This window comes from Zingiber officinale, chromosome 11B (assembly GCF_018446385.1).
Source record: "Zingiber officinale cultivar Zhangliang chromosome 11B, Zo_v1.1, whole genome shotgun sequence".
Taxonomy (NCBI): domain Eukaryota; kingdom Viridiplantae; phylum Streptophyta; class Magnoliopsida; order Zingiberales; family Zingiberaceae; genus Zingiber; species Zingiber officinale.
The window spans coordinates 68943806-68969410 of record NC_056007.1 but is presented as its reverse complement, the minus strand read 5'-3'; the positions used below and the strand labels follow the sequence as shown (position 1 = coordinate 68969410).

Here is a 25605-nt window from a genome sequence, read left to right as displayed (position 1 = left end):
CAGGGAAGCCCTGGCCGTGTACACCACACGGGCCGTGCAGGGTTTCCAGTGAGCAAGAGGGCTCTGGCCGTGTACACCACACGGTTGTGCCAGATTTCCAGAGGCAGAAGCAGTTCAGGCTGTGTAGATCTACACGGCCATGTAAGGGGGGTCATGGAAGATGCATGTCACGGCTGTGTACCACACATGGTCGTGTAAGATTGGCAGAGAAGGGAATGACTTTGGCCATGTGAACCTTACACGGTCGTGCCTCGAGGCCGTGTGGCGCCCAAACCTCACCTCTATATAAAGCCTCCTTCATGTTTTAAGAGGGGATCTTCTCCCTTTTGGGGGGAATCAAGATTTGGGGCGTTCCTCCACCTTCTTGGTGGGATTTCCGGTGATCTATGGGCAAATCTTCATCGTTTCGACTCCGGGGAATGAGGATTAGATCCGAAGACGGTTCTTCATCATAGATAATCTTTTCTTCCCTTTCTTTCTCGGATTTGGGATCAAGATGCTTGTATTATCTTTATCTTTGGATTTCTTTCCTTGTTTTATGGAATAGATTTCTTGTTCTAGGATGGAGGGAGTAATTTTAAGGATGATTTGATATAAAACTCTTGTGGATGTGCCAATTTCCTATTTCTATAATTTTGCCCTGTTTGTATTCATTCTATCTTGTATGGATTATTGTGATTAGGGCTTAATTACCATGCTTGATTGGATGTTTAGATATTGTAAGACCGATAGGTTCGATAGAGGGGGGGGGGGGGGTGAATATCGATTCAAAAATATAGAGTATTAGCGCAGCGGAAAAGTAAAGTAGACACAGTTGTTTTTTACTTCGTTCGGAGCCTGTGACGACTCCTACTCGAAGGCCCGTGGTCCTTGACCACTTTCGTTGGGCAATCACTAGCAATTCGAATATAATTACAGAATGAATACAGGAAATGCTTAATGAAACAAAGTAATACCGACAAGAAAATTAACCAAAAACGAAGAAGCACTTTGTCGGAGCTTTGTTAGCGTCGCAGGAACGTAGAGCAGTGGGACCAGCAGTCGAAAGTTCTCAGTTGATGATTGATTCTGAAGCTCCTGCCTGGGGATCCCTTCCAGGCACCCTGGTGAGACGTGGCAGGTCCAACCAGCGAGCTCCACGTGGCGACGCGGGATCGGGATAAAACTTGCCTCCCGGGCGCCCGAATCCCTTCCGGGCGCCGGACCTCCGGGCGCCCGGACCACCTTTCTCCAGAAATCAGCTTTCCTGCAAGACAAGGTTAGTCCGAGGCAAATAAATAGTATATATCCTGCAAAACAGAGTGTTAGCACAGTTCATAAGTTTGAGTAGTATGACTTAGATTCCGTCTTTCCGAGACCGGAATCTAGTCACGATCTCGACTTAGATATCCGAAATGGATCTAAGCCGGATCGACGCCTAATGTTCCCTACCCGGGAACGCGTCCTCGCAGTCACTCCCCTCCAGTGACTTACCTCACTTACCTGCCAGACGTCCGGTCAGCCCGTCGACCCGTCTGGACTTCTCGCCAAGCGTCCGGTCAGCCCGTCGACCCGCTTGGACTTCTCGCCAGCTATCCGGTCAGCCCGTCGACCTAGCCGGACTTCTCGCCAGCTATCCGGTCAGCCCGTCGACCTAGCTGGACTTTTCCTGCACACTTGATAAAGGTGTCAGACAACAACACACCTAACTTAACCTGATTTGTCATTCATCAAAACCTGAGTTAGACCGTTAGTGCTAACCGCACCAACAATCTCCCCCTTTTTGATGGAATGACAACCTGGTTAAGTTAGTTATAAAAAATAGGCATGATTTTTGAGTTTTTAAGGTTTAAGTTAGTTTTTTTTAAGTTTGCATTTAGTTGCTCTAACTTAACCAACCTAACCCTCCCCCTTTGGCATTCATCGAAAACAAGGGTAAACAATCACAGTGAGAATACTGAAAACAATAATACTTTGAACAATAACTGAGTTTTTTTTTTTTTTTTTTTAAATCCAAGAGAAGATCAAATTGACTTGGGGGAGTATAAAGTTTTGAAAATTTGTTCAAAGCATTAGCTTTTAGCTTTTAGAAAAGATGCTAAGTTTAGATAGGTTAATTTTCAAACATAAGTGTATGAGGTCAAAAAAAAATTCTTTAAAACAAGTTTCAACTTTGAGATGCTACTTAAACATAAGCTTTCAAAACCAAAATTCCAAAACTGAGTTTGAAAGAGTCTGAAATTTATTTTTCAATACTAAGTGTATAAGAGAATTTTCAAAATCAAGGAAGATAATTTTGAAAAGCTTAGTTTGTAAAATTTATCTTTCAAATTAAGTAAAATTAAGTTTTAAATCTTTACTTTTAGTTTTCAAAATCTTTCAAATTAAGGAGTATTGGTAAACGTAAGATGAAATTTGTTTTTCAAAATCAAATTTTTTAAAGTTTAAAAGTATTAGATTCAAAACCATGGTTTAAATTACTTGAAAAGTTAAAAAAATTTGTGAGTTTAAAAATTTCACAATTTTAACCAACTTATTTTTAAACTTTGATTTTTAAGTTTAAAATTCAATTTGGAAAAATAAATAGTTATATTTCTCCCCCTGAATTTGATACCTATCTTCAACCAGCTGTCTAACCAATTAGGTACTAACTAACTATCAGAAGACAGTAGCTTTCACTAGGTTAGTCAGATTAAGTTAATTGTAATCAGTCAGTGTTTGACTTGACTGATGAACTTTAATCTGATTAATATTTGATTTGTATTTAACGTCCAGACTTATACTGATGCACTGAAATAAGCATCTTAAGTCCAGACAGATGGCCTATGCATCTCACCCCTTTCTATGTTTGTCAAACACAAGCAAGGTAATCCTAGGGTGTTGGTGAGATGCTCAAAAACTAGTCCTATGGGTACATGCTTTCTAAGGATGTAAGACTAGTCTAAGGCCAAAACTGTTTTTGAAAGTTTAAAAATGGAACGTTTTGAAAACAAACCAGTTTAGCCTATAAGTTGATAAAATCAGTTTTGAAAGTATTTTTGGAGGGTCCTAGTCTATTGAGCACATCCCTAATTGTCGTCGTAAGTTGCTAAATTCACTTTCAGGGAGTGGTTTTGTAAAAATGTCAGCTAAATTTGATTTAGACTCAATGTACTTGAGTTCAATATCACCTTTAGTAACATGATCCCTGATGAAGTGATGCCTAACTTCAATATGTTTGGTTCTTGAATGATGCACAGGATTCTTGGTTAAGTTAATCGAACTTATATTATCAATTAATACTTTTACATTTGTGATATCTAAGTTGAAATCTTTTAGAGTATGCATCATCCATAATATTTGTGCAACACACTCGCCTATAGCTATGTATTCTGACTCAGTTGTAGATAGTGCAACACAGTGTTGTTTTCTACTAAACCAGCTGACAAGGGATGGACCAAGTAGTTGGCATCCACCACTTGTGCTTTTGCGGTCTAATTTGCATCCAGCATAATCTGAATCAGAATATCCTATTAATTCAAAGTTGTTGGTCCTAGGATACCAAATACCTACATTTGTGGTTCCCTTTAGGTATCTAAAGATTCTTTTGACTTGAGTCAAATGAGATTCTTTAGCACAGGTTTGGTATCGAGCACACATACTAACAGCAAATAAAATGTCAGGTCTGCTTGCAGTTAAGTAAAGTAGACTACCTATCGCGCTCCGATAATGTTTTAAGTCTACTGATTTTCCATTAGGATCATCATCTAGGATTGTGTTTACGGCCATAGGTGTTTTTATTTCTTTAGTATTTTCCATTCCAAATTTTCTAAGTAACTCCTTAGTATATTTTTGTTGATAAATATAATTTCCTTCATTTGTTTGTTTGACTTGTAACCCTAGAAAATAAGTTAATTTTCCTACCAGACTCATTTCGAATTCGTGTTCCATTAGATTTGTAAATTCGTTTAAAAATTCTGAGTTGGTTGAACCAAAGATGATATCATCTACATAAATTTGAGCTATAAAAATATCTTCTTTTATTGATTTCACAAATAGTGTTGGGTCAATTTGACCTTGATTGAACCCTTTAGAGGTTAAGTAAGAGGTTAGTCTTTCATACCATGCCCTAGGTGCCTGTTTAAGTCCATATAATGCCTTTTTTAATTTGTAGACATAATCAGGGTGTTCTAGGCTTTCATTTGACCTACATACACTTCTTCTTTTATCAATCCATTAAGAAAGGCAGACTTGACATCCATTTGGTATAGTTTGAATCCTTTATGGGCTGCATAGCTTAGTAACATTCTAATGGACTCTAGTCTAGCTACCGGGGCATAAGTTTCATCGTAGTCAAGTCCTTCAACTTGACTGAACCCTTTGGCAACTAACCTGGCCTTATTCCTAGTAATTTCTCCAGTTTCATTTAATTTGTTTCGAAATACCCATTTGGTTTCTATTATTTTCTTATCGGTAGGTGGAGGTACTAGGTCCCAAACTTCATTGCGCTCAAATTGAGCTAATTCTTCTTGCATAGCTATGATCCAGTCTGGGTCAAGTAGAGATTCAGCTACAGTTTTGGGTTCAATATTTGAGATTAACGAGATTTGACTTAGGTTTCTGAAAGATGACCTAGTTTGAACCCTCAGGTCTGGGTCACCAATTATTTGATTGGTAGGATGGTTTGGGTTGACTCTTATGGTTCTAGGCGGTTGACTTTCTTGTAGTTGTTCTTCTTCTTCATGATTTTGGGTTTGGTTTGTTCCCTCGGAATTGATATGTTCGTGAACAGAGTCAACTGGTTGTAGTTGGGCTTGTTCTAGGTTTTGATTGGATTCTTTGAATTTTACATTGGTGGTTTCTTCAATTCTTAAAGTAACTTTATTATAAATTCTGTAGCCTCTGCTATTCAGAGAGTAACCTAGAAAAATTCCATTTTCTATTTTGGAAGTGAATTTGCCTAAGTGTTCTCTAGTATTTAGGATAAAGGCTGGGCAACCAAATACCCTAAAGTATTTTATATTAGGTCGCTTGTTGTAAAATATTTCAAAAAATGTTTTATTGTGGTTTTTGTTTAGTGTTGTTCGGTTTTGTACATAGCAGGCTGTACTCACAGCTTCTGCCCAAAAATATTTAGGTAAGTTGTATTCATTTAGCATAGTTCTAGATGCTTCAAGTAAGGTTCTATTTTTCCTTTCTACAATTCCATTTTGTTGAGGAGTTTTAGGGCAAGAAAATTCATGATGGTAGCCATTTTCAAGGCAAAATTTATCAAAATTATGATTTTTAAATTCTCCTCCATTATCACTTCTGATTCTTTTAATTTTTATGCCTTTTCATTTTCAATTTGTTTGCAGAAATTCGTAAAAATTTCAAAGGTTTCATCTTTATGTTTTAAGAATTTGACCCAAGTGAACCTAGAATAGTCGTCTATTATAACTAAACAGTACAGACTTCCATTTATTGATTTGACCCCGTGGGTGTCAAATAAATCTAAGTGTAAAAGCTCTAGGACTGAGTTGGTTTGGGATTCATTAATTGGTTTGTGGGTAGATTTTGTTTGTTTGCCTTGTTGACAAGCATTACATATTGTTGAATCTAAGTTAGGTAATTTTGGTAAGCCTCTAACTAGACCGTTTAATTTACTTATGTTTCTGAAATGGGTGTGTGACATTCTTCCGTGCCATAACCAAGTTTCTTCTTTTTGCGTTAAATAACACTTGACTGAAGAAGTGGTTAAGTTGATGGCATAGATATTGTCTTTTCTAAAGCCTTTTAGGCTTATAGTTGGATTATCTAGATGTTTGATCAAACATTCTGTGGATAGAAATTTTACCTTATACCTAGTGTCACACAATTGACTTATACTCAGAAGATTGTATTTAAAATTTTCAACAAGTAGAACATTTGAAATTATGAAATCTATGTTTAATTCAATATTACCTATACCAATTACCTTGAGTTTACCGTTGTTTCCAAAGGCAACTGTTCCTAGGCTTTTGTAGGTTAATTGAGTGAACTTGGTGTGATCTCCAGTCATATGTTTGGAGCAACCACTGTCTAAAATCCACTTGGTTTCCTACAACAAGTAGGATTTATGTTAGTCTTAGTTTATCAATTTTTTAATCAATCATTACTTAAGAAATTGATTTAAGTTTTAAAATTAAATTTTGAAATTAATTTTTTAAGTTTGAAAATGATTTTTTAAAATTAAAATTTTTGAAAATAATTTTTAAGTTTTAAAATTAAAATTTTTGAAAATTTAAAATTAAGTTTAAAATCTTGAAAATAATTTTTAAGTTGAAAATAATTTTTAAGTTTAAAATTTTGAAAATAATTTTTAAGTTTAAAATTTTGAAAATAATTTTTAAGTTGAAAATAATTTTTAAGTTTAAAATTTTGAAAATAATTTTTAAGTTTAAAATTTTGAAAATAATTTTTAAGTTTAAAATTAAAATTTTTGAAAATTTAAAATTAAGTTAAGCCTTATTCATCTCACCCGATCTATATTATCAATCAGGGAATCCTATGATTTTGTGAGATGAAATTGGTTTGATTACAGACTTTTGGTTTAACTTGTGTTAGATTCAGATTTAGTTTTGGTTTCCACAAATAGGCATTCTTCGGATAAACTTCTAAGCTTGGTGAGTCACAGGGACATCATTAGAAGTAACCAACCTTTCGAAGTTTTCCGAATAGTCCTATCCACGGAACTTAGTACTAAACCTTGGTCTAACTGGTTAGGATTCGTTTAAGGGTAGCTTCGGTCAGTTCCACTTGGCCAAATGCACCAGATCGAAGCCATATCTTTCTAGACATGCGATGCCCAAGCTTCCCTAACGTACTATCATCCAAAAACTTCACCAGTACCATGAGTCAAGTTAACTTCGGTCTCTTTTTAACCAATCTTGATTACCCTGTCGGGTTATGTTAGTTTTGGAGGTGCCAGCTATTCTGGAGCGTCCCCCTGAATTATTGGCCATTAATTTAGATTTTTGGATTTGTGTCGATTCTTTTTATAGTTATAGTTAACTTGGTGATAGTCTAAATTTTGAGTTTTGAATTTTGATTTTAAGTTAAATTTATTTTTTAGGTTTTGATCTGATTTATTCAAGTTTATATAATGTATTTTATCTTTAGGTATATAGAATTGATTAAGTCCTACTTGCGTGGTTAAGCACGCTTTCGGGACCCAAGCTTGTTTAGTTGCTTTGTGTTGGGTTAATAATGAATTAAAGGTTTTGTTTGATTTTGACTTATATCCAAGTCCGGTTTTATTATAGCATGCCTTTTGGTTATTTAGAATTAAATCTAAATTTTTAGATCTTGTTGTGAATTTTTCCAACAATTCTTTTAACTTATTAATTTCACTTTTTAATGATAAATTCTCCTCCTCAAGTGTTCGGTCTTGAGTTGAATTCGAATTTTTTAATTGTTCCTTGAGGTTTTGATTTTCCTCAAGAAGCGATTTATTTTCATTTTCCAATTTAACTAATTTTTTATTTAAACACGAGATAATTCTAAAGAATTTATGATTTAAGTTTCGGTATACCTCTTCGGAACCTTCGGAAACGAGTACGGACTCGTGGCTCGATTCGGGTTCGGACCCGTCTTCCGATTCCTCTGATTCGTCTTCCGTTTCAGCTTCGCGAGCCATCAGCGCGAGGTGACTTTGGTGCTTTTGCCTTTCTCCCTCCGATTCGTCTGAGGAGGAATCGTCCCATGTTGCTTTGAGGGCTTTCTTCTTTGTTGACTTTGGTTTGTCAAGTTTCAATCTTGGGCATTCGTTCTTGTAGTGCCCCTTTTTGTTACACCCGAAACATGTGACATTTCTTGAGTCGGCTGGCGAACTGATCTTCTGAAGATCCTGTTTGTTGAAGCTTCTCTTTTTCCTGGTGAACATCTTCCTTACCAGGTTCACCAGGTGTTCTTCGTCCTCAGAGTCTTGATCGGAATCTTCTTCAGATTCGGGCTTGTTCTTCTTTTCTTTAGAGGAACCTGCAATTAAAGCTACACCTTTCTCGACCCCGGCGTTAGTTTGCTCATGAAGTTCTAATTCACAAAAGAGTTCATCCAATTTTAATTTAGATAGATTTTTTGAAATTTTGTAAGCATCTACAATTGATGCCCACAAATTATTTCGCGGAAAAGCATTTAACGCGTACCTTATTAAGTCTCGGTTCTCCATTTGGTGTCCTATCGCGTGGAGACCGTTGAGGATATCTTTGATCCTCGCGTGGAGCTGACTTGCCGTTTCTCCTTCCTGCATTTTTATATTAAAAATTTTATTTAACAGCAAATCTCTTTTTGTTACCTTCGCGTCGCTTGTTCCTTCGTGCAGCTCGATCAGTTTATCCCAGAGCTCCTTAGCGTTTTCATGCGGTCCGACCCGGTTCAGTTCTTCTCGTGTTAGTCCGCAGTGTAGAGTGTTGATGGCTTTGTTCTCCATTGATGCCTTTTTCTTTAAATCATTTGTCCATTCTTCAGGGTCTATTATTTTCCCGGAGTTGTCTACTGGAATTTTATAAGCCTTTGTGACGCTCATCCATTGGTCGTAGTCTGTCTTCATGTAGACCTCCATTCTTCTCTTCCAGTACGAAAAATCATCCCCGTTGAATAGGGGAGGACGAACTGTGCTGAAGCCTTCTTGTTGAGACATCTTATCCTGCACACACTAAATTAACTAGAAAAAAATTCCAAGACTTCGTCTTGGATTAGCAGTGCGGGAAAAAATAGAAACTCTAAGTGTAACGAAAAAAATCTTCCAAAAAGATAATAATATCAGTTTGGAATTAAAAAATATTTCACCCCCTGTCTGATTGGTGGTTGCACCAAATCAGAGCGGTACCCGCTCTGATACCACTTGTAAGACCGATAGGTTCGATAGAGGGGGGGTGAATATCGATTCGAAAATATAGAGTATTAGCGCAGCGGAAAAGTAAAGTAGACACAGTTGTTTTTTACTTCGTTCGGAGCCTGTGACGACTCCTACTCGAAGGCCCGTGGTCCTTGACCACTTTCGTTGGGCAATCACTAGCAATTCGAATATAATTACAAAATGAATACAGGAAATGCTTAATGAAACAAAGTAATACCGACAAGAAAATTAACCAAAAACGAAAAGCACTTTGTCGGAGCTTTGTTAGCGTCGCAGGAACGTAGAGCAGCGGGACCAGCAGTCGAAAGTTCTCAGTTGATGATTGATTCTGAAGCTCCTGCCTGGGGCTTCTTTTATATGCTGTCCCAGGCGCCTGAATCCCTTCCGGGCGCCTGGAATGTGACGTAGCTGCACAAACCATGATGCTCCACGTGGCGACGACTCGGCTGGATGAAATTTGCCTTCCGGGCGCCCGGATCCCTTCCGGGCGCCCGGATCCCTTCCGGGCGCCCGGATCCGGTTAGTCCGAGGCAAATGTACCCCGCAAGAAAGAATGTTAGCACAGTTTTATAGAAAAGCAGTTATATGGGAGTATGACTTAGATTCCGTCTTTCCGAGACCGGAATCTAGTCACGATCTCGACTTAGATATCCGAAATGGATCTAAGCCGGATCGACGCCTAATGTTCCCTACCCGGGAACGCGTCCTCGCAGTCACTCCCCTCCAGTGACTTACCTCACTTACCTGCCAGACGTCCGGTCAGCCCGTCGACCCGTCTGGACTTCTCGCCAAGCGTCCGGTCAGCCCGTCGACCCGCTTGGACTTCTCGCCAGCTATCCGGTCAGCCCGTCGACTTAGCCGGACTTCTCGCCAGCTATCCGGTCAGCCCGTCGACCTAGCTGGACTTTTCCTGCACACTTGATAAAGGTGTCAGACAACAACACACCTAACTTAACCTGATTTGTCATTCATCAAAACCTGAGTTAGACCGTTAGTGCTAACCGCACCAATAGATATCTTGTGGATCTTGTAGAGATTGTATCTCATTCGATTTTCTGAGGGACGTTCATGACAGGAACATGCCCATGTAAGGACGTTTGAGGAACGATCTTGAGGGTGAAAAAGGATAATTCAAGGAGGTAGGATAGCTTGTGTGCATTAATCTTTATATCTTGATGCGATTGATGAGTGATGAATTCGTATGTTGATTATCCGAGGGACGCACGTGACTGGCAAGCCCGTGTAAGGACAACATAGGTTCATTCCTAATTGATTACATTTAGGTATAGATTTCAATCCTAGGCCTGTTGTCTATTGCAAGAGAGAACCGACAACCTTCTACAAATGATGGGCAATTAAGGAATAAGATTTGGTAGATCATTTACATGGAACAATCCTTACAAAGAAACCAAAACTCCTAGAACATTCCTTGTATCGTCGCCCTTATTCTTGTTTCTTATTCTTTCATTTCTTGTTTACATTTCATAGTCATACTTAGCTTTTGAAAACCAATTGAATAGTTGTTTGGCTAATTCGCATTGAGACATCTTTAGTGCTTATTCCAGTCCCTGTGGATACGATATCTTTTATTATTACTTACGACATTTCCATACACTTGCGGAACGTCAACAAGTTTTTGGCGCCGTTGTCGGGGACTGCGCTATAACATTAGAGATTATCAATTGAGTTAGACTAAATATGTCTTTTTCTTTTCTTTTCATTAGCATAGTTGTAACTAATCTTTAGAATTTTGTTTTCATAATTTTTTCATGTATAACTTTCTACTTCTTGTCAATTCTTTTTGTTACAATTCTAATTCTGCATTTTTTATTTCTAACATTCTAGTCTAACTTTTCTCTGTTTTTCTTTTGATTTAGTTTCTTTCTTCTTTTTCTTTTGTAAACATATCTTGCAATCTTGTTCTTGTGTATGTGAAGATCAAACATCGTAAAGGCCTCAAGAATAACAAGAACTTATAAACCCATTAGTTGATTAGCATATGAATTATTCTAGATATTTTTCTTTTTCTGTTTGTCTTTGCTTTCTTGTTTTCATTATACACTTTCTTGCTTATAATTTAAATTCTGCATTTTCTTTCTTGCTTTTCATATTGCATTTTATTACTTGTCTTTGATTCTTTTTATAATTTTTTTTCCTTGAATATCCATGAGCACTAACATGTCAAGCAGGCCCATGAGAAATTTTTCTACACCCTTTTCTGCAAGATTTTTATCTCCCATTGTGCAACCTCAAATTGAAGCAGAAAGTTTCCAACTAGACCCAGAGTTAATTTTCATGATACAAGGTCACAAATTTGGAGGATAAGTATCAGAAAGTCCTTATCTGCATCTTGAAATATTTTTAGAGATTTGTGATATAGTGAAATGTAAAGGAGTGTCAGCAGATGCAGTTCGATTGATGGCATTTCCTTTTAGTATCAAGGATAAAGCAAGGACTTGATTATATTCTCTCCATTCTCAAAGTATCACAAGTTGGAAACAATTGGAGAAATAATTTCTGAATCATTTTTTTCCTCCAAGAAGAACAGTGTATATGAGGAATTGCATTACAAATTTTGCTCAGGCATATGGAGAATCATTATTTGAAGCATGGGATAGATTCAAGAGTCTCCAAAGACAATGCCCTCATCATGGTTTGGAGAAATGGTTGATTTTACATATATTCTATAGGGGAATTTCTTTTTAGATAAGCGCTTGTTAGATTAATCAGCTGGAGGTTCTTTTATGGATAAAAGTATAGAAGAAGCTTATATATTAATTGATCAAGTGGCATTGAACCTCCATGGATGGTCGAGCAAAAGTTGGATGGAATCTCCCTTAAATATTCAAGAAGTGAAAGCCATAGATACAAGAGAGTCTGTCAAACAAAATGCAGTTCAACCACCCAAGAATGTTGAAATTCACAAGTCACAGAATGAGGAGTTCAAACATTTGGGGGGCAAAGATTGAAAGTATTGTTTCAAAATGGTTTAAAGAAGATTCCCCTCCTTCGCAAACAAGATCTAGTGAAAATGATAATGATCTTAAGTTGAGAAGTGGCAAGAATCATGAAGAATTTCTGAAGAACGACATGTTTAGAATTGAGGAGAAGAACAATAGAAAACCACATGAACTCATTTCCCTTATTCCAGGAGGTTCCCAAGTGCCACAAGTACTTTTTCCTTAACGATTGATCATACCAACACTAGATAAGCAAGTTGAATCTCCTCCACAAGCTAAAAGGGAATATGGGAAGTTAGAAGTACCTTCCCCAAGACCTTCGCTAAAGGTTCCTTTTCCATAAAGGTTAGTGGGGGTCAATGAGAACAATGACTTTAAAAAATTCTGTGATACTGGTAAGGTTGAGTGCAGATTTCATAGTGTGTATAAAGATGAAGACTCTTCAGATGAGGATTGTGATGATAATGCAGTGGATAATGAGTTTTTAGATTTACCTCTAGGTTTTATTGGAAATAGTGAAATTGAATTTTCAGATGATGAATGTGATGTGGTAGATCAACTTAAAACTACAAGTGAAGTTATTGATCCTCCTATAGTTGATTCTCCTATTGAGGATATTGATGTTGGTTTGTTTTTTAATGTTTGTGTTGATGATGTTGATATGGAACAATGTGTAGGGAGCTGTGTTGTGGAAGCAGCATCTCAAGAATCACCTCCTTTGTCCACACAATCCTTAGATGTTGTAAGAGTTGCAAGGATTGAGCATGTTGTGGACCAATGTGTAGGGACTCATGCGGATATGGTTGAGTCTCAAGAATCATCATCTTTGATATCACCAACACCTGAGCCAGAGCCAGAACCATCATTTGATTCAGAGGAATTCACTTATACATGTTTAGAAATTTCAGGTATCTCTCAGCAAAGTAAGGTCAGTATTTCTTGTGATCTTTTGGAAAATTTTATAGAGGTACCTATCATTGATTTTGTTGGATGTGATTCAGTTTTTATTTCTTATTCTGCATATCTTAATATGGTTATGGCTCTATCTTATCTAATTTATTTGTGGGAGATTTGTATTTTCTTTACATGTGCAGATTTCACTTGGGCTAATAATTGGAAGCTTAATCTTGACCGTCTTCGACCACCCGAAAGAACTTTAAAGAAGACAAAGATGGAGAGAGTGATACTTCACTTTTTAACTCCTATATTGAAAGCTCCCTCCATAATAAGAGCCCTTGGTAGGAGGGTGTTGAAATATCTTACCCCTCCAAGAGAAATATTTAGATGAATCTAATGAGGGTGTCGAGCTAATGACCTTAAACAAGCGCTTCTTGGGAGGCAACCCAAGTTCATTTTTCTTATTTTCTTTTATGACCTTAGTTCTCTCTTTAAAATAAACATGTATCCTCTACTTAATTTTTCTTGTCTATCTTATTGTTGTAGAATTCAAAGTTGTGGAGGAATGTGAGTATTGGATGGAGGAGTATCTTTAAAAACAAGAATGTCGACCATTTGGAGCTCATCACTTGGTAACTTCTCTTAAAATCTCCTCCACATTGTTTTTAGTTTTCATTGGGACAATGAAAAGTTTAAGTCTGGGGGGATGCATTAGATGCATTTGATTTGCTTTGTTTGTTTTTGTTTTTGCTTATGTCTTGCATTTTGTTTTGATTTCTTGTGGCATTCATCTTGAGAACATCAAACTTCACTTATATGCTTTCTTGTCATTAAGTGAAAATGTTAGCACGTTCATTATCTAGATTCATGATGTTGTAAATGATGCTAGTAGTATGCCTAGTGTACCTCTTTTCTCTATCTTGAGTAGCATGAAATAAGCTAAGTATCATTTGGAGATAGGTTTTAGTCTTGCCTTAACCTTAAGGATCTTACCTTCACTTCACTATACTTGAGCTTGAATGGTTGACATCATTGAAATAGTCATGATTCATCTTGTTTGTTTAGTACTTGGTTTCTATGGTGATTTCTCAAACTTCATTTTGGTTACTGGATGAGGCTCAAATCATGTAAGCTCATTTGGAAAAATCAAGATATCCCAACATTTGTGCTAAAAGTACATTTGTAAATAAGTTTTGCACAATGCAAATACTTATGTAAAAAAAATAGAAAAAGTGAATAAGGGATATAAAAAATAGTTGTCGTGAGTGGAATCTAGCAAGTCACCCCTTTGAGACCGAGTTAGGTTACTAGGGAAATGACTGCTTAGTTTCTCTTGAGATTGAGCACGCCTTTGAGACCTTGGGTTGATTGAGAAATATTAACCAAGTGTTTGGCAAGTAAGTGTCTATCACTGGTTACTTGTCTATCACCGGAAACATTAGGAATTCAAATTTGATGATGACTTGACTAGGACATAGATTGAAACTTGAAGAGTTTTGAGTTACCTTGCACTGTGCACAAGAGACTTATGCTTAAACCATACTTATCTTGTTTCCATGATCATGCTTGCTAATGAAACTTTTTGATAGAGCTAGGAGAATGAATTAGGGATATGAGAGCATTGTAAAACATGTAAATTTAGATTGCTGCATTTTGCTTGAGGACAAGCAAAGGTTTAAGTCTAGGGGTGTGATGTGCGTAGATTATATACACCTTTTATGCATGTTTGGGCGCACATTCACATACTTTGTACATGCTTTGTCTACGTATTTTCGTACTTCCAGCTTTCCTTTTAGCATATTTACTCTTTTTGTTCGGAGATATACTTTTGTGCATTTTCTGTACACAGGAGTCGAATTTGGTGAAGGATTCATGTTCGAGGCCAAATCTGCAGGCGAAGCTAGAGAGCTAGGCATCATTCCTTAACCTCACACGGCCCTGCCATGGGGGGTTGCCCAGGCCGTGTGGTGATCCTTGGCCGTGTGGCAACAACAGAGGAGGAAATTACCACGGTCGTGTGAACCTCACATGGTCGTGCCAAGATTTGAAGCCAAATGGAGCCAGACCGTGTACACCACACGACCATGTAAGATTTCCAGAGACCAGGGAAGCCCTGCCCGTGTACACCACATGGGTCGTGCAGGGTTTCCAATGAGCAAGAGAGCTCTAGCCATGTACACCACACGGTCGTGCCAGGTTTCCAGAGGTAGAAGCAGTCCAGGCCGTGTAGATCTACACAGCCATGCAAGGGGGGTCATGGAAGATGCATGTCACGGCCGTGTACCACACATGTGTTGGAGTGTATACTGAAAGCCTAAGCTTTGTAAACATTCATTATGAATAAAGAATCACATTTGGTCAAATTATCTACATTTGTTTGTAGTTGTTCATATAATTTATATTGTAGATAACATAGTATGTGGTGTCACATGCAGAAGATGATGTTATCAGTACCTTATAAATTATAAACAGTAGCTCATGACTAAAATGGAAAGGAACAAACCATTAGAAGGTCGTAGTGTAATTAGGTATTAGTTTATCTTGACTATATAATTACACTAGTACACTCAGAGTGTATTGAGTAGGACCATTAGAGGTCGTTTCTTTTATACTGACTTTGTAAAGGAACAAAGACCTCAGTTATTATGGAAGTGTGTGCTCTTAATCCTAATATAATAACAAGCACATATGTTTGATATTTATTTCTTTAATTTATCAATGGGTGAGATTTAGTTCGATGAATCAATAAACCCGATAAGTTGGGAAATGGTATCACTTATAGTGTGTGTTGTTGATTATAGAAGGAAACTGTGTCCTAGAGATACTAGGTTGATAATGTCCTCAAGAGGAGCTCATAAAGATTGTCATGTTAAACCCTGCAGGTGGACTTAGTCCGACATGATAATAAGGTTGACTGGTACTACTCTTGGACTTAGATATTAATTAAATGAGTTGTCAGTAACTCACTTAATTAGTGGACATTCGATATCTTAAACACAGGGAGACTAACAAACTCATAATAAGAAGGAGCCCAAAAATGTAATTTGGGATTGGTGCGGTAGTTCAATGATAGTTCTCTAGTGGAATGAATTATCATTGATAAAATTAAGTTGTGTGTTCGGGGCGAACACGGGATGCTTAATTTTATCGGGAGACCAAAACCAATTCCTCCTCTCGGTCCCTATTGTAGCCTCTTATTTATAGAGTTCTATACCCACCTATACTCACCTTCTATACCCACCCAATAGGGGCCGGCCAAGCTAGCTTGGGAACAAGCTAGGGCCGGCCTAGGTATAATATTGGGTGGCCGGCCCTAACTTGAACCAAAGCTAGTGGGGGCCGGCCAAATTAAATTAAAAAGGGATTTTAATTTTAATTTTTATTATGTGGAAGAAATAATTTATTAAAGAGAATTAAAATTAAAATATCTCTCTTGTAAAAGATCTACAAAAGATTAAAGAAAGAGATTAGATCTCTTTCCTTATTTGTAGATTGGTGAGATATTTTATTTTCTCTTTAAAATTATTCACATGTTGACAAAATTAAAATTATAGAAATTTCCTTTTATCAACCATGAAGAGATTTTTAAAGAGAAATTTTATTTTTAAAATTTCCGGAAACAAATTAGGAAGTTTTAATTGTTGATTAAAACTTGTCTAATTTTTTCCTTCATTGATGTGGCCGGCCATTGGTTTTAATTTTGGAAATTTTATTTTATTTTTCTCAATTAAATCATGTCAAGGAAATTGAGGAAATTTTATTGTAATTAAATTTCCTAATTTGCCTAGGCCAAGGAATATAAAAGAAGGGGTGAGGGTGCCTTCATGAGACACAACATCTATTATTTCTCTCCCTCTTTTATTCCTTGGTGTGGCCGGCCATCCTCTCCCTCTCTTCCTCTTGTGGTGGCCGAACCCTTCTCTTCCATTGGAGCTCTTGTGGTGGCCGAATACTACTCGGAGAAGAAGAAGAAGAAGGAGAGAAAGCTAGCATCTCTTGGAGCTTGGTTAGTGTTTTGATTTTCTTCCTTGGTGAAGCTTTCTCTTTGTTGGCCGAACCTAGCTAGGAGGAGAGGAAGGTGATTGGTGGTTTCTCGTCTCGGAAGATCGTTGCCCACACAACGTCCGAGGTTAGAAGAGAAATACGGTAGAAGATCAAGAGGTTTTTCTACAATGTATAACTAATAATTTTTCTTTCCGCATCATGCTAGTTATTTATGGAAATAATACCAAATACAAGAGGCTTACGTTCTAGAATTTCGAATATGTTTTTCGAAGTTGTGTTCTTTTGTTTTTTCTTTTCCTTGTGATTTGATTGTTCTCTTTGGTTAACCTAAAGTTATTTTAAGAAATTAAATATTATCTTTCTATAAAAGGTTTTGTCTAGTCGGTGGTGGTTGCTCCCATATCCAAGAAGGCCATGTGCCTCGCCACGTCAGTACTGGGAACCAATTATGGAAATTAATATTTAATGGAATTAATAACTTAAGGAGACTTGGGTCGAACGTGTTAAGTTCCGCAGGAGATCCAAGTCAAAACCTAAAAGAACAAATAGATTAAGTTTTGGATCAAACGTGTTAAGTTCCGCAGGCGATCCAAAATTTAATTTAAAAGAACACATGGTAGCTAGGAAAAGGTTCAGACCTTTGTACAAAATTTTTGTACAGTGGAACCTATAGGTTTTCCGAGTAGCAACCAACAACATGGCCGTGTAAGATTGGCAGAGAAGGGAATGGCTTTGGCCGTGTGAACCTCACACGGCCATGTCTCGAGGTCGTGTGGCGCCCAAACCTCACCTCTATATAAAGCCTCCTTCATGTTTTGAGAGGGGATCTTCTCCCTTTTGGGGAGAATAATGATTTGGGGTGTTCCTCCACCTTATTGGAGGGATTTCCAGTGATCTAAGGGCAGATCTTCATCGTTTCGACTCCGGGGAACGAGGATTGGATCCGAATATGGTTCTTCATCGTAGATAAGCTTTTCTTCCCTTTCTTTCTCAGATTTGGGATCAAGATGCTTGTATTCTCTTTATCTTTGAATTTCTTTCCTTGTTTTATGGAGTAGATTTCTTGTTCTAGGATGGAGGGAGTAATTGTAAGGATGATTTGATGTAAAACTCTTGTGGATGTGCCAATTTCCTATTTCTATGATTTTGCCCTGTTTGTATTCATTCTATCTTGTATGGATTGTTGTGATTAGGGCTTAATTACCATACTTGATTGGATGTTTGGATATCTTGTGGATCTTTTAGAGATTGTATCTCATTCGATTTTTCGAGGGACGTTCGTGACAGGAACATGCCCGTGTAAGGACGTTTGAGGTACGATCTTGAGGGTGAAATAGGATAATTCAAGGAGGTAGGATAAATTGTGTGCATTAATCTTTATATCTTGATGCGGTTGATGAGTGAAGAATTCGTATGTTGATTATCCGAGGGATGCACGTGACAGGCAAGCCTGTGTAAGGACAACATAGGTTCATTCCTAATTGATCACAATTAGGTATAGATTTCAATCCTAGATCGGTTGTCTATTGCAAGAGAGAACCGACAACCTTCTACAAATGATGGACAATTGAGGAATAAGATTTGGTAGATCATTTACATGGAACAATCCTTACAAAGAAACCAATACTCCTAGAACATTCCCTTTATCATCGCCCTTATTCTTGTTTCTTATTCTTTCATTTCTTGTTTACATTTCATAGTCATACTTAGCTTTTGAAAACTAATTGAATAGTTGTTTGGCTAATTCGTATTGAGACATCTTTAGTGCTTATTCCAGTCCCTGTGGATACGATATCTTTTATTATTACTTACGACATTTTCGTACACTTGCGGAACGTCAACACCAACTATTATGGCTTATAGATATTGTGTGTGATTGGACCCTTGGACATGTCAAGGGTATTTTATTGTGTGTGTATGATTGTAATATTAAATATAGCAGGAGTTGCATTAATTATTAGGATTTTACATTTTTATTTCGATCTAGATTACATGTACATTCCTTTGTGGAATATAGGATCGATATTTGTAAAATTCTATTTTTGTCGCGGATCGTATCCTTGCAAGGCATGGTACTATTTGTGGAGCAAAGGCGAAGTGGAAAAAGAAGCAAGATAGATGCGGCGACTAGACCCAATTGCGGTGGCTAAAGATGGCAGCAGATAGGGTTGGCAGCATATGGAGAACAGTGATGGAAAAAGCCATAATTAGGGATGTAATGGAGCCGAGCCGAGCTGAACTCTTGAATGTTTGAGCTGGGCTCGTTTATAATCGAGCCGAGCTCGAGCTTTATTTAATGAATATATTCATGGCTCACGAGCTTATTCGAGCTTTTATCGAGCCTAAACGAGCTTAATAAATATAAATCATAAATTTAAATATTCATTAAAAACTAAATTATATATTTAGAGAAAATTATAATATTATTATTAAAATTTATAATTTTATTCTAATAAATAAATTTAATATATTTGTCTATATTTTTCATAAGTAGAGTATAAAATTTATAAATTCAATATAAAAACTATTATTTTTTTATTTAAAAGTTGCTTAATGAGCTTAACGAACGTGTTCACGAGCTAACGAGCCGAATATTGCAAAGCTTGAGCTTGGTTTGTTTATCTTAACGAGTCTCATTAAACGAGCTCAAACGAGCTTTTATCGAATCGAGATTCGAATAGCTCGCTAGCGGCTTGATTCATTTACACCCCTAGCCATAATAGTTGGAAAATTAATTTCCACATTTATTGCTTTTATTTACTGTGAGGTGTGTGTGCATAGTTTAAAATTCCTCACCTTAAATAACTAAGTGGGAGAGGGATTAGTAAATAAATTTCACGGTCTCCATTACTGGTTTGTAAGTGATCCTACAAACTTACGTGTTGGCTCTGAGTGCCTCCCTCCCCATTGGATGAGTTTGTTTGCAGATCACTAGATCAAACTTCCATTTTGGATGATTATAGAAAATTAATTAGGAGCGTGTGATCTTCCCCATCGGAAGGGGCACAATCTTATTTAATGGACTAAGTATCAAGTAATGGTATACACTTAGGCACATTTAATAGTATCCTCCCCATCGGAGTCATTGCTATTATTTGTGTGACCGAAGGAAAACCAACTATTAATTTGTCATAAAGATAGGTTGACAAGATAATAAAATTAAAACCCCCTCTTACAAATGTTGAGATTTTGTATACGTTCACACTATCGTGACATACAAAATTCACGTTGTTTGGGGTAATTTTATTTGTCAAATTGACAAGATAATAAAATTAATGGGTAAAACCACTCTTACAAATGTTTGAATTTGTATACGTCCACACTATCGTGGCATACAAAATTCACGGTATTTGGGGTAATTTTATTTGTCAAGTTGACAAGATAATAAAATTAATGGGTAAAACCCCTCTTACAAATGTTTGAATTTGTATACGTCCACACTATCATGGCATACAAAATTCATGGTGTTTGAGGTAATTTTATTTGTCAGGTTGACAAGATAATAAAATTAATGGTTAAAACCTCCTCTTACAAATGTTTGGATTTGTATACGTCCACACTATCGTGGCATACAAAATTCACGGTGTTTGAGGTAATTGTATTTGTCATAAAGATAGGTTGACAAGGTTATTAATGGGTAAAACCCTCCTCTTACAAATGTTTGAATTTGTATACGTCCACACTATCATGGCATAAAAAATTCACAGTGTTTAAGGTGTTGGTGAATTTAAATGATATTGTTTTGAGGAATCAATATTATTTTAAATTTAAATGTTTTTACCAAATATTTGATCAAAGACAAACCAACTATTAATTTTATTTTTCATAAAGTTAGGTTGGCGAGATAATAAAATTAATGGATAAAATCTTCTCTTAAACATTGAATTTGTATACGTCCATACTAACGTGGCATAAAAAATTCACGGGGATTTTTAGGTGTTGGTCTTGACCAAATTTTTTGTGATCGTTAGGATTTCAAATGTTAGTCAATCCCCTAGCTGTTATACTATAGAATAGACTTAGTAGTCCCAATTATGATTGGAAACAAAACTTGGACTCTAAGGTGGGTTGTCCTCTCAGAAATGAGAACAATAAAAGTGTATTTTATTCATTAGTTGTTGAAACATGTTTAGTGGTGTTATATACTGGTACCTGGTGTGTAGATACAAGAGCCACTGATCATGTCTGCAATTCACTACAGAGGTTCAGGAAACCCGACAACTATATGAAGGGAAAATCACCGTCTACATGGGCACTGCTGCAAAAGTAGCAGCTGTTGCAGTGGGAGATGTTTATCCTCTGATAGGAATAAAACATGGATTTTGAGAAATTGTCTTTATACACCAAGTTTAGAAATAACTAGATTTTAGTTTCTAAACTATTCAAAGAACTTGATATTATAATTTTTGATAACAAAATTGTTATCAAGATAAATAGGAAAGTTATCTATTCTGGTACGTTGGTTGATAATTTGTAATCCAATAACTCCCACGATGCAACAAACAGTAATTAATAACAGATCTTCTAACTCTAATAGGAGAAAGCAACCTTTGGAAATTAACCAATCATATCTTTGGCATCTAAGGCTAGGTCATATTAACTTAAGTAGGATTCAAAGGATAATAGCCGATGAACTTTTGGGTTCATTGGTGGTGAAAAACTTTCCAACCTGCGAGTCTTACTTGGAAGGAAAAATGACCAAGAGGCTTTTTAAGTCTAAGGGGTATAGAGCTAAAGAAGTGTTGGAATTGGTTCATTCTGATTTGTGTGGACCTATGACTATCCAGGCAGGAGGTGGTTTCGAATATTTCATCTCTTTTATAGATGACTATTCGAGATACGGGTATATTTACTTGATGCGCTGCAAGTCTAAGTGCTTTGATAAGTTGAAAGAGTACAAGGTCGATGTGGAGGAACGTCAAGGTAAAAGTATCAAGACACTACAGTGAGATCGTAGTGGTGAGTACCTCTTAGGAGAGTTTAGGAGTTACTTATCAGAAGTCGAGATTCAATCCCAACTGGTTGCACCTGGTACACCCCAACAGAATGGTGCAGTAGAACGAAGAAATAGGACTCTTATGGAAATAGTTAGATCAATGATGAGTTATTCAGAATTACCAAATTCGTTTTGAGGATATACTCTGGAAACGGAAGTGAATATAGTACCTTCTAAAGTTAGAACCCTCTACTCCCAAAGAATTGTAGAATGAGAGTAAGCCTAGTCTGAAGTATATTCAGATTTGGGGTAGTCCAGCATATGTGCTGAAGGGAGACACTGATAAGTTAGACAAGAGTTCACTTGTTTGGGGGTTATCCTAGAGAAATGAAAGGAGGTTTATAGTCCTTAAAAATTAGAAGGTCATTGTAAGCATCAATGCTTGATTTTTAAAAGAGGACTATGTAATGAACCACAAGCCCATAAGTAAATTTGTTCTTAAGGAAATAATAAAGGACACGTCTAATCTAGTACCAACTATACAAGATGAAATATCACAAGAAACTGTAACACGTATCACAAATAATACACAATTACAGAAAGTGCCTCGTCGAAGTGGGAGGGTTGTTAGGCAACCTGAAAGATTCATATTTTGGAGAATCTTTAGACTAGATCCCTGGTGAACATGAACCTGATCCCCAAACATATGATCAAGCACTCCAAGATAAAGATGCATCATCTTGGCAAAGAGCAATGAATATAAAAATAGAATCTATGTATTCTAATAAAGTCTGGGAGCTTGTAGAACCACCAAATGGTGTAAAAGCCATTGAGTTTAAATAGGTCTACAATAGAAAAAGAAGGATAGATGGGAAGGTGGAAACTTTCAAAGTAAGGCTTGTTGAAAAGGGTAAGGAAACCTTTTCACCAGTAGCCATGTTTAAGTCTATCCGAATTCTTTATCTTTTGTTACTCATATGGATTATGAGATTTGGCAAGTGGATGTCAAGACAGCTTTCCTTAATAGAAGTCTTAAAGAAATCATCCATATAAAGCAACCAGAGGGGTTCATTGCAAAGGGCAAAGAACATCTAATATGTAAGCTCAATCGGTCTATTTATAGACTGAAGCAAAGCTTCAAGGTCTTGGAACATCCGATAGTAATCCAGTCTTATGGATTTATTCAATGTACGGATAAATCTTGTGAATGCAAGAAGTGTGATGGAAACATGGTGGTATTTCTTATACTATACGTAGATGACATTTTTGATAGTTGGAAACAATATCAAAGTGTTGTCGGAAGTAAGGGTATGGTTATCCAAGCAATTCGATATGAAGGACTTAGGAGAATGCACATATATTCTTGGGATCAAAGTAATAAGGGATCGCAAGAAAAGGATGTTGTGCTTGTCCCAAGCTTCATATATCAATACAATCCTTGCTCGTTTTAGCATGCAAGACTCCAAGAAAGGTTTTTTACTTTTTAGGCATGGAGTAGCTTTATCTAAAGAGATGTCTCCGAAGACATCAAAGGAGATAGAGGGCATGAAGGCATCTCCTTATGCTTCGGCTGTCGGAAGCTTAATGTATGCTATGTTATGCACGAGACCCGATATCTATTTTGTCATGTGCATGGTTAGCAGATATCAAAATAACCCAGGACAGGGACACTGGATTGCCGTAAAGCATATATATTAAAGTACCTTAGAGGGATTAGAGGTTATATGCTAGTTTACAAGGCAGATGATTTGCTCCTTATGGGATATACAGATTTTGACTTCCAATCAGATAGGGACAATAGTAAGTCAACCTCGGGGTTTTGTGTTTACTTTAAGGAGGTGAAGCCATAACAATGGAGGAGTGTTAAGCATAGATGATTTTTGGACTCCACTATGGAAGCTGAGTATGTGGCAGCTTCTGAGGCAGCCATAGAAGTTGTATGGCTCAGAAACTTCATGATGGACTTAGATGTGATTCCTAGTTTTCCCAAAATTATTACAATGTATTGTGATAATAAGTGGTGCAGTAGCAAACATGAAGGAACCACAAGCCCATAAAGCAAGTAAACACATAGAGCGCAAGTACGACCCAATACGAGACATCGTATAACGAGGAGAAGTTGTTGCTGCCTAGATTGTATCAGATGATAACCTAGGAGATCCTTTCACTAAGGCCCTTAAAGCAAGAGCTTTTGATGGGCATGTTGAAGGGTTGTGAATCAGATGTATGGCAGCATAGTCTTTTAGTATAACTGAGAGATTGTTAAAGTGTATACTAAAAGCCTAGCTTTTGGTCACATTGGTCAAATGTCTACATTTATAAGCTAAGTGTAGTTGTTCAATTAATTTACATTGTAAATAACATGGTGTGTGGTGTCACATACAGAAGATCATGTTATCAATTCCTTATAAATTATAAACAGTAGCTCACGACTAAGATGGAAAGGAACAAACCATTGGAATAGTCGTAGTGTAGTTTGATATTAGTTTATCTTAACTATAAAATTACACAAATACACTCTGAGTGTATTGAGCAGGACCATTTAAGGTAAGTTCTTTTTGTACTGACTACATAAAAGAACAAGACCTTTGGTATTATGGAAGTGTGTGCTCTTAATCCTGATATAATAACGAGCATATATATCTAGTATTTATTTTTTTTGACTTATCAAAAGGTGCGATTTGGTTCGATAAATCAATAGGCCCGATAAGTTGGGAAATGATATTATTTATAGTCTGTGTTGTTGATTATAGAAGGAAACTGTGTCCTAGTGATCTAGGTTGATGATGTCCCCAAGAGGAGCTCATAAGGATTGTCATGTAAACCCTGCAGGTGGACTTAGTCCGACATGACGATAAGGTTGAGTGGTACTACTCTTGGAGCTAGATATTAATTAAGTGAGTTGTTAGTAACTCATTTAATTAGTGGTCATTCTATATCTTAAACACAGGGAGGCTAACACACTCATGATAAGAAGGAGCCAAAAATGTAATTTGGGATTGGTGCGGTAGTTCAATAATAATTCTTTAGTGGTATGAATTATTATTGATGAAATTAAGTTGGGTGTTCGGGGTGAACATGGGAAGCTTAATTTCATCGGGAGACCAAAACCAATTCCTCCTCTCGGTCCCTATCATAGCCTCTTATTTATAAAGTATTATACCCACCCATATCTATCTTATTACCCATCCTTATGTGGCCGGCCAAGGCAAGCTTGGAGCCCAAGCAAGGGCCGGCCAAGACATGGCTTGGATGGGATGAAGTGTGGCCGACCCTAGCTTGAGTCCAAGCTTAGGTGGCCGGCCACAATAAAATTAAAAGGATTTTATTTTTAAAATTTTTTCTTATGTGGAATCCATGGTTTTAAAAGAGAATTTAAAATTTAAATTTTTTCTTTTATAGCATTCTACAAAAGATTAAGTGAAAGGTTTGATATCTTTCCTTATTTGTAGTTAAAAATAAGATTTTAATTTTTGATAAAACTTTCCTTTTTTAACCATCCTCATGATTTAAAAGAGAGTTTTAAAATTAAATTTTTCCTTTTATAATCTCTACAAAAGATTAAGAAAAGATTTGATATCTTTCCTTATTTGTAGATTGAAAAGAAGATTTTAATTTTAGAGAAAACTTTCCTTTTTGTAAATCAACCACATATTTAATAGATAGATTTTAATTTATAAAAGTTTCCTTTTATAACCAACCATGAAGGGAATATTTAAAGATAAATTTTTATTTCTGTAAACAAATTAGGAAGTTTTAATTTTGTGTTTAAAACTTTCCTTGCTTGGATGATTAAGAGGTGGCCGACCACATTAAGTTTGAAAGGGAAATTTTTTATTAAACTTTCCTTTCATTGGCTAAGAGAATAAGGAAGTTTTTTATAAAACTTTCCTTATTTGCCAAGACCAAGGAATATAAAAAAGAGGGTAGAGGTGTCTCACCTCATAACTTATGTTTTAATTTTCCTCTCT

The 25605-nt window shown here is 36.6% G+C and overlaps 1 non-coding gene across 1 annotated transcript; it reads right to left on the bottom strand.

Moving 5' to 3' along the window:
• Positions 1 to 11387: 11387 nt before the first annotated feature.
• Positions 11388 to 11493, bottom strand: LOC122035479. Its single transcript, XR_006127029.1, has one exon. It is a non-coding gene; the product is annotated as a small nucleolar RNA R71 (small nucleolar RNA).
• Between the last annotated feature and the right edge of the window lie 14112 nt (positions 11494 to 25605).